Source organism: Grammomys surdaster, unplaced genomic scaffold (assembly GCF_004785775.1).
Source record: "Grammomys surdaster isolate TR1022 unplaced genomic scaffold, NIH_TR_1.0 190, whole genome shotgun sequence".
Taxonomy (NCBI): Eukaryota; Metazoa; Chordata; class Mammalia; order Rodentia; family Muridae; genus Grammomys; species Grammomys surdaster.
In genome coordinates, this window is record NW_021604635.1 from 8823572 (window position 1) to 8834422 (window position 10851).

The window sequence follows — 10851 nt, forward strand, 5'->3', positions numbered from 1 at the left end:
TATGTGTATAATAAATGATCGTTAGTTAAATACAATGATTACATGTGCCTTCATTAGTCCTATGGGTTTTAGGGTATTTGGGATGGGGTTTAAATGGAATACATGAATCAAATCAGGAAATGAAACTAATCACCATATGGAAGGTTTGTACCATTAAAAATTGGCATATCAGCTGTGAATTTTTTTTTAATTTAGGCAGCATCAGTGAGGGCATATTTAGAGATATGGTTATAACAAAAGACAATAGTAAATAAAACAACTGATTAAAAAAATCAATGTTAGTTTGAACAGTGATTTAAACCAACTGAAATTCAGTCAAAAATCTTAATTTATACCAATAGGATTCTATGTTATGAAGTGTGTTAGTTGGTTTAATAAATGAGCTAGAAACTGCCTTGAGGATATATTTGATAGTATTTCTTTTATCTAAAGTATATTTTAAAATATGTCAACTAATAATTCTCCCACAGTTAATAAAATTGTTATGTGAGTTTAGCATATAGAAGATCTATTTTATATAAAAGATGTAGGTGCTAAAATTAACAAATGTTAACTATCAGCCAAGTTAAAAGTAACCTCTGGACTACATTTTTGTTGGTGTCAACAGATTCCCTTTAAAATAGAGATGTTCCTATAGTCATATGATAGTATAAATAGCTTGAGTGACCTACCAGGTTTAGATTGAACTTTGGGGTTTAAGCATATTAACGACAGTACCAAAGGGAACCCAAACGCCCTTTGTCCAGTTCTTGTAAAGACTGAAGAGATAGGATCTTTTGGAACAGAGAGTAGGTGGTAGGTATATTTGTATATGTATATGAAACTGTGTCAGAAAAACCCTAAACTCGGAGGCTGAGTCCAAACCTCAGCACATCATTTTGACTCCATCTTCAAACCAGAAGGGACAACAAAAAAGAAAAATTCTTGAAAAACAAATCCTTCCCCCATTATCCTCTCAGGAGATCTTAAAACCAGCAGTAGTTTTCAGCAAGTCCCATGAGTGTAAGTATTGCAAACAACAACATAAAAGGAGGTGCCTCTGCCCTTAGTAAACCCACAGCACACGCAGACCTTAATCTGGAAGGTAGTCATTATATGCCACGGAGAGTTGGCAGAAGAATAGGCAGATAGAATAGTGTCCATGTCACTGCTCCCAAAGACATCTATTAACTACTCCTCATAGGCTGTGAATATGTCACCTTCACAGGGAACTAAAGTTCCAGATGAAACTAAGGTCCACAATCAGCTGACCTTGAAGTAGGGCTTTTCTGCAGGATCTGGTGTTGTATTGCAAAGATCCTTTAAAGTATCTAGGCAGGCAGAAGAGGTCAGAGTGACCCACTAGGTGAAGAACTCAACCTTTCATTGCTGCCTTTGAAGAGGAAGGAAGGCACCATTAGTCAAGAAATGCCATTGGCTTACAGGAGCTGGAAAGATCAAGGGAATGGCTGTATCTCTAGAGGCCCTGGAAAGACTATAGCCCTGATAATTAATGCCTGCAGTTTAGTCCCATGAAACTCTTTTGGACTTCTGTTCTCACAACTGTATAAGGATACATTTGTGCTGTAATAAATTTGTGTTGGCTTCTTATAACAATTGTAGGAAACAAGATATGTAAAACATTTCATGAATTTTTACATTTATGATAGTCATACAGTTTTTTTGTCTTATGAAACTTGTCACATAAAACCTTTGACTTTTCTGCATTTGCCTACTGATCCAGAGAAAAATAAACAGTCCTTTCTCCCTCTCTCCATTCATTGAACCCCAACTTAAAAAAACAAACCTGGTCCAACCACATTCTCTTCCTATGAGCCCTAGGGATTGCTTACATATCTGTCATGATATTTATATTATTTTATCTTGTTTCAAGTTATTTATTTGATTTATCCTTCCCAGTTTAGAAACAAATTGAATGTGAGGAAGATTCTCTGGAGGTTTACTCTTCCTAGAATAACATCAATTTTCACGAGGCAGGCAGTGCATGAGTATAGAAAAGAGAGTGAACCATAGTATCAGAACATGCCTACTGTCATGCCAGGGAACTTCTTCTGTGAGAGAGACAGAGAAATTAGTCCTCACTAATGTCATTGTGTACTATTTAAACTCTTGCGGAAAGAGAGGTCTGAATATTGAGGAACAGAGAAGTTGCCCCCTCTTCTGGTTTTGACAATAAATCCAGCCAAATTCTCTAAAATTATAGCTTTAGAAACTGTGAGCATAGCCGGGCGGTGGTGGCACACGCCTTTAATCCCAGCACTTGGGAGGCAGAGGCAGGCAGATTGCTGAGTTCGAGGCCAGCCTGGTCTACAGAGTGAGTTACAGGACAACCAGGGGAAACAGAGAAACCCTGTCTCGAAAAACAAAACAAAACAAAACAGAAACTGTGAGCATAAAGTGCCCAAAGGTATGTGAAACTGGAAGTGTAAGTCAGACCTTCCCCTGAGGAGATTCTAGGATTGAGAGAAAAAAAAAAATCTTGATTTTGGGTCTTTATAGAATTTGACCTCTTAAGTCTTTAGGACTATTATAACCAGAAAGTACTTGATTCTTGTAGCCCAGGAATTTTAACACTATGAAGAAAGCTGGACCAGTATCATAGCCTTCGCTTCAGAAGTTTCTCATCTGAATTTTTGACTCTAAAAGGAACTAAAGTAAGAATTAAAAAGGCAAAAGAAATTTATGCCATGCTTGCCAGCCATAGGAATGGGCAGAGAAGTGAGCAGAGTTCTAAGTATAGTTACATGTGTTTGCTAATGTTTTGGTTTTTTTTTTCATGACATGGTTTCTCTAGACATCCTGGAACTCAATCTGTAGACCAAGCTGGCCTAAACTCAGAGTTCTCCCTGCCTCTGCTTCCTGAATATGGTGCCACCCACGTGTGCTCAAGTTTTAAAGGTACTTGTTGATGCATCCTGTAAATTTTAAGAGGAGGATATGACAAACAGAAACCCTAACCTATCAGCCAGGAATGGTGGTGTACGCTTTTAATCCCAACACTTGGAAGGCAGAGACAGGTGGATCTCTGTGAGCTCAAGGCTATCCTTGTCTACAGAGCTATTTCTAGAAACCCTGGCCTACTGCAATCCTTACAGATAAGCTTCTGTCTCTGCTACTGTGTGTCTGATCTGACTCTGCCATCACAAGCAGTGTATGTCCACCTTACTAAAGAATATGGGTGGCTTATTCTTTTATCCCAAATCATCCCACAAGGCAGCATTAGTAGAAAGCACAATTCAAACATGTATGTGCATACAGTGATTAGATACATGTTAGATATAGGTAGAAATATAAGTCGGGTCAAGATAAAAATGAAGCTAGAGGTGACAGTGAAGATGAAGAGGGGGTCCAGGTAGTGATAAAGTTAACAGAGAGTTTCTTGTGCACTCAACTTCACCCAATAATAACAACTCCAAAACTACAAAGAAACTACAGCATCTTTTTGTTTCTTACCCTAGAGGGCCAAAATAATCTTGGAGTGTATACTGTTAATAGTTGCTATGATTAAATGTGGTAAGATAGCCTAGAGGGTTAGAACATTTGCCTCTCAAGCCTAGTGACTTTTGTTGAGTGCCTGAAACCTATGTGGAGGTGGACAGAGAAAACCAAATCCAAAGTTGTCTTTATGACCTTCACATGCAGACCATGAGCTATGCATGCCTGCACTCACACAACAAAAAACACTAAGATAAAAAATTCCAAAACTTTAAAATACTTTTAAAATGTCTTTTCTTTTATGTGTGTGTGTGTTTTGCCTGCCTGCATGTGTGTGTGTCACATGCATGCCCAGGGCCTACAGATGTTAGAAGAAGCATTAGAACCCCTAAAACGGGAGTTATAGATGATCTGAGCCACCAGATAGGTACTGAGAACTGAACCTAGGTTCTTCACAAGAACAACAAATGTTCTTAACTGCTAAATCATCTCTTTGGTTCCCCAAATAAAAATAAATGAATTTATATCAAAATGGCTAATTCTATACTGCGAATTAAACTTGGGAAAATAAAATCAGTATAGTCTAAAGCATTACCCTGTTTTTTTAAAAAGACTGGTATTTTGACTGAGGATAATTTGCAATAATAGATAGAGACAAAATTGTGAAATTTAAATAAACTGATGACCTCCTGATAATTTACTATCATTCAAGTAATTTTTAATTTAGGAATTATTCATAAAACTTTCCAGAAAAAAATGTACAAATATTTAGGAAAAGTTACCTGTCATTGAAGAGAGCAAAAGAAGACAGACCTCCTGGTCTTGCACTAGAAACTTTTCTTCTATTGGTATTTAGCTCAAAGCATCAAGTGTATACTTTTAGAGGGTACTGTAGCACTGTGGTATCCAAAGTCACAATAAGAGGAAGAAGAGAGTCATATTGGAACAGTATGCTTCAAATAGCACATTTTACATTACTGTTACTATTTTTGGAATATTAAATAATCTTTAGGAATGTGGTACTCATTTCCTACCATATTTGGGTATTCATGTAAATGCTAACATTAAAGACTAAAAGATTGTGTCAACTTTGCAATTTACCTTAACTTCTGAATATATAATTTTATTGCCTTTATTAATAACACCCAACAATGATGAGGAGCTGAGAATTTTTAGAATTCAGAAGATCATACATCGTATTTGTCAGTGGCTTCAAGTGCCCCGTGACACTGTAACCTGCCCCTCCTGATGAAGATCTATCTGTTTTGCATAATTATTTTCCTGACTATTCTAGCTCAGTCCATGAAGCCAAGTGGAGAGTGTTTTAGCCTTTAACGAGTTTACTGACACAAGTGTAAAGGACTATTGTTCTCCTCCCTCCTCCCCGTCTGTGCATCTAAGTCCAAAATAAACGAATGGGAGCAAGTTTCCTTTACTGCTTTTTGAATAAAACTTCAGTCAGAAAAAAATATCTGCTCTAGAATGAATCCCAACAGTGTTCATGGTGCAGACAGGCAGTAGAGAAGCCTTGGCGTACAGAAGGAAGCCAAGATAAATTCTGCTGGGTACGAATGAAGCCATTTATATATGATAACATGTGATTATAGTTCTCATACAGTGTCACAGCCATTTTTCCCTCCAGTTTAAATAGTAGCATGTATAGGCAGCAATCTTATAGGTGACATCATCCTTTGTTGTGATTGAATGAATGTATTGGGATTCATATGCTGATACAGTCATCCTCAGTGTGACAGTATTTAAGGGTTAGATTAACGAGGTCCTGCTCTTATGATGAGGTTAAGGTCCTAAACTAGCTCTGTCTTTGCTACATGAGGAAATGGTAAAAAGGAGGCTGAATGGCTTCTTCACTCACATAATAAATCAGATTGAGTCTAATTTGTAGTAAAAAGACAGATTTATTGGGGCAGATTTCAAGCAGGTTCACAGACCTCACAGGAGGTGGGGAGCAGTGAAGACACAAGGTTGGGTTGCTTTAGGGGCTTGTTAAAGGGTATTGGGGAAGTTGTGATGTGGTGGTGAGGTTTGGGGGTTACAGCCTTTTTTGGTGAATTTGGGGCTCTGTAGTTTGGCCTTAGGTCCAACAGTCACTTTAAAATCTGGAACTAGGAGCTGGCTTTGTCCAGAGTTCTGCAGGGGCTTTTGTAATTGCAGGCTTCTGGTCAGTAGAGAAGTGCAGGGACTTCTTGGAACAGGTCATCTTGCTTTTGTCCCCAAACCTCCAGCCTAACAGTGTCCATGTACAAGAAAGAAAACTCAGTAGAAGCAAAACTACTGACCACTTGATTGGGCCTCCAATTCCCCAGAGCTATAAAAAAACACATTGTATTTTTGAGTTTCCCAGTTTATGGCTTCAGATGTGGCCACCTGCTGAGACTAATCCATAGCACAAAGCAAAATGTTGCAGGTGGAACCCTGTCTTCTATTGCTTTGCTAATGGCTCCATCATTTCCTCTACAGGATGGGGGCTGAAGTCATCAACTGTGTGCTTTGTCTTCCTCTCCCCAACAGGCTAAGTGACCAGTGGAGTGTCAATCCAGCTTTGCTAAGTAAATAAGGTTGCAGAATTTGTAACCATCTCAGTCATTGACTGAGTCTAGGAATCTTTGTTTATTACAGACTCGTTTTAGCTCTTGACACAGAGTGAACCAAAGAAAATACTACTTATTGTCTTACCTCCTTGGTCTGTGTCTTCAAGGATGGGTTTCTGTGCTTCAAGAGTTTCTTGGAAAAGCTGTTGAAGGTGTTAGTTAATACAAACTTAATCTGATAGGAAATATACATTCATCAGGGAAGTCCTGATTTAAATAGGAAAGGAGAAAGGGGGAGGTTCTGGGGAAGAATGCTTAATTTGTGCTGCCCTCTGGCCTTCATTTGTATGAGGCCTCTAGTCACACCCTCTACCTGTGCACTTTGGGAGGGGTTGTAATTGCCTACGTGACTGAACAATGTAGGTCTATAGAGACAAGACTGTATTTCAGGACTCTGGGTTCTGGGGATGTGGCCGAACGCCTGGCATTTCTCTCTTGGAGTCTCGGGATCCCAGGCCCATGCCCAGCCATGAACCAAGGTACCCTTATGCAGTCCCACACCTGAGGATTCACTTGGAAGTCCTAACTAGAAGTTACAACTAAAATAAGAAATGGTTTACAAGCTGCAACACACTTCAGGAGTGCAGGGTGGCTATAGACATGATGTTGAAAGTTTGCTTTGGAGATTACATGTAAGACTATTACACACAACATCACAAAAATAGAGCATTGATAGGTAGAATGTGTGGTTAATATTCTGTGGCATTGTATGTTGGAAACATAACAGAATCATGTAAGATTATGATAGAATTTGATCAGCTAAAAAGTTGCTACCACTACCTTAGAGTTGAAGAAAGATGTGTTGGTTAAATGAAAATAGCTTCTGTACACTTAGATGTTTGAATACTTGTTTCTCAGTTGGTGGCAATTTTGGAGAAGGATTAGAGGTATGGCCATTTTTAAGTAGATGTATCAGAGGGATAGACTTATTGGCTATGAATGCCTCTCGCCATGCCCAGTGTATTCTCTACCTCATACCTAAGGTTCAAAATGTGAGCTCTCAGGTCTTCCTGCTGCTATGTGTTTATTATGCCAGCAATGTCTCTGACTCTGGATCCATGAGCCCAATACTTTCTTGTTGTGGGAAGTATTATTAAAAAAAAAAAAAAAAGCTCCCTGCAACCGCCAACTTCTTGCTCTAATTTCCTGCATTATCTGCAGCACAGGCTGGCCAGTGGCACCAGCCCAGGACCCATGAAAGACCAGAGAGGGTGCTGCCTCCACTAGTTTCCTCTGTAGAGTTCATAGCTTTAAACTTGGCTCCTGGTGCAAATCCACTACCTTTATAGTGCTGAGAGCAACTCCAGACAGTAGCTGCTATTCTAGGGGTACCTGGTAGAACAATAACTCTTAATGGGTAAAGATTATCCAATGGATTTATATATCATCAAATACTCAAGACACAAGATTGTCCTGTCCAGCAGGGTATTAAACAGGATCTGGGGAAATCACCTAAGAGAGAATGAGGAAAAACGGGCGAGCACAAGGAACATGGCTTGTCTATAGGCTGATCAAACCATAATTTTTACTTTTTACACACAGCTTATATACACAAAAAGGCAGGATGTGGGGAAGGGGATGACGCAGGAGTGTAGGTATTCAGGGGCAGTACAGATATCTTCTAGAACAGAGTGTCATCTGGGTGAAGATTCAGGGGACAGATCACTGTGACTTCAGCCTATGATTCACTTGTCCTCATCTAAGGTGGTACTATCCACTAAGGTTACCTATCTACAAGGTCTATGACTATTCAGCCTGGCAATTTTCCACCAAAGGTGCTTGTTTACAATAGCTTCTAGTCATCGGTTTCAGTGTTTCCACAGAGACCCAAGGCTTTGTGTTAACAGGAGTGTAATTCAGGCCTATTGTTGATTTTAGGCCTATGGCTGATTTTAGGCCTTCAGTATTTAAGCAGGCCTGCCCCTGACATCTCCTACCTTGTCTAAGTATAGAAGGGTTGTGTAAATTCTAATCTTGCAAAGGCAGGGATAGAGGCCTGATCTCCAGTAATTAAAGGGGACTTTGTAATGGCTCTGGTCCCACTGTCATTGTCCAGTGAGGCATGAGGGCCATACCCATCCTCATGTCTTTTTCCTGGAGAGGGGATACATTTGACATCAACCCCTATGCAGTCAGTCTTGTCCCTCAGGGAACACAGAAAGATATTTTACATTTTATACTCCCTTGGAGTGCTTAGCCTCACAGCCTAAGCAAGAATTGTGATGGCCAGTCAGAGGGGGTTCTGGGTGGCTCCTCTCTTCTTGGTCTAGGTTCGGGAGTCCCCTCTTTTAGGTTGAGTGGAGATGTGTTCTGGGAACACCTCGGATAGAGTAACAACCTCAGCTTGAGTCTCGTGGTCCTCCATAGTTATCTTATGATAATGTATCTGAATAAGTTTGGCTATCAAATCGTCTATTTGTTGTTTCACAATTTTAGTAAACCAATTTAAGCCCTAGGGACCAAAAGGAACAAGCAAAACTATCTCAATTAACAGTCCCAAAATGAAAGGAAATAGGGTTGACAATCATGGAGGGGTTGAAAACCAATTCTGTTACCACCACTTATCTATCTATCTATCTATCTATCTATCTATCTATCTATCTATCTCTGTCTCTCTCTCTGTCTCTCTGTCTCTCTCTCTCTCTCTCTCTGTCTTTTTTCAAGGCTTTGTCTGACCTTTTTCATGCTCTCTTTAACCATCCCTGTTTTATCTATATAAATGCAACATTCTTCCTTAAGACCTGGACACAGACTAGAGCTATACACAGTCTATTTACCCTTTTGTAAAAGGGTAAATCAAGTCCAATAAAGTCCTTTGCAATTTTTGGAGATCACTTCAGACAGCAAAATGAGGGATTCCTTGAGATTCCTTATGTCAATCTCTTAACTATTTGATGTCTTTGTCAATGGCCCATCGAAGGTCTGAGTAGCGTAAGTCTGGAGGCCAGCATCAGGATTAGAACTTCTAACAGCAAACACCACGGGTGATTCATTTTTACCTGGAAAGAAAAAAGAAGGGAAATCTCAGGGAGATTTCTCTTCCCTGGTTTTCAATAGTTAGTCATCTTATTTATAATTGGGCCTGTCTTTATGGGGGTATCTATTTATTTCAATAATCTTTTTGGCAACCATTTAGCTGTGCCTTCTTTGGTATCAAAATGGCATATCAGTCCTCAGCCCCATATGTGAACTGGGCCTGAGCTATTCCATTTAAAAGTGAGAAGGTCCTTCTACATAACTGTGGCATAGTTTTTATTAGTCTCAGCATGCCAAAGGCAGTCAGCAGCAGATTTGCTGTGAGCTTTCAGATGTAGAAAGTTGTGAACAAACAAGGCATGATTGAGTATTCCTGGGAGATTCCTTCTGGGATGTAACTCTCCCTCTTTTGTTTTTAAAAGCCATTTTTTTAGCATTCTTAGTAAAACCAGGGCAGAAGTGCTAGCAGTCGCTTCTCCCACACTCACAGAGTCAGAGAGACACTATTTTAAAGTTCCACAATATTTGTTTTATAATACCTTGTCCTTGAGGATTACAAGGAATTCCAGTAACATGGGTAATACCAAATTGTCAACAAAATGTCTCAAATGTCTGACTGTAACAGTCAATTTTGTTTATTTTAATCTGATATGGAACACCAAGTAAAAAAAGATAATATAGGCAATAACTAATTGCATTTTTAATTGTTTCTCCTGTTAAAGTAATTGTAACTAGAAAGCCTGAAAAGTTGTCAAATCACATATACATATTTCATTTTTCTAGAATCAGAAAGGAGCAACATCTACTTATCATAACTGATTAGGTATGAGTCCTCCAGTATTAACACCATTATGAAAAAGTGGAGGACACTGAAAGCAAATTTTTATAATTTGACCTACACACTCTCTAAAACTACCAAATTGTTGTCTCAACCTATTATTATGAAACATACATCTACAAAAATGTACTATCTTGTGTTTATGGTATACAATAGATGACTTTTTAAATCTTAATGATGACCCAGTTATAGTTTTAAGCCCTTAGTGCACCTGTGGAGCCAGACAGGTAATGGATGTTTAGCCACACAATCCCTTTCAACAAATATGTATATAAACATTCTTCATTATAAACCTCTATTTCAATTTAATTTTTGGTATAAACTTGTAATGAACTTTGTAACATGTGATCATATATTTTAAAAAATATGTGAATATGGAGGACAAAATCATAAGAGGGCAAATGGAGAGATAAAGCAGAACTCTTTGTCTCTTCCCACTCAGGATGGTATATAAAATAGAACTTTTTTCTCTTTCTCAAATAAAATAGAAGCTTTCTTTGTACTTTTTTCTTAGATAGCTTTCACAGAAAACTCTTTTACACCTAATAATAAACTCTCTAATAACTTATTTAAGTGGCCTCAGACTTGCAGGCATAAGTCAGAGCCCAGCAGTTTTTGCCAAGACAAAACAAAAGCTGTTTATTTAATCTTTGGCTATTTTTAGACTGAGGTGTTAAGTGCCAAAAAACTGCAGTTTCTGGCCTCAGGGATCACAAAAGGCAGATCAGCTACATTGGCACAGCAACCTAGATAGACAAACTTTTATTATATAGTAACCCCAATGTAATGAATAAAATTGTATGGCCAATTGTTTTTGTAAAGTCTGTAATCTATCTGATATATAAATTTGTTATAGCATTTTCCTGGGGTCCAGGCAATCTAGTATGAGCTCTTTAAATGTCTTATAAAATTAAGGAAAAATGCATGTTTCTTAAATTGACTGTATTTGTAAAATTTGAAAACTAGCAATTTCTGAAAAAGGAACAATTTCAA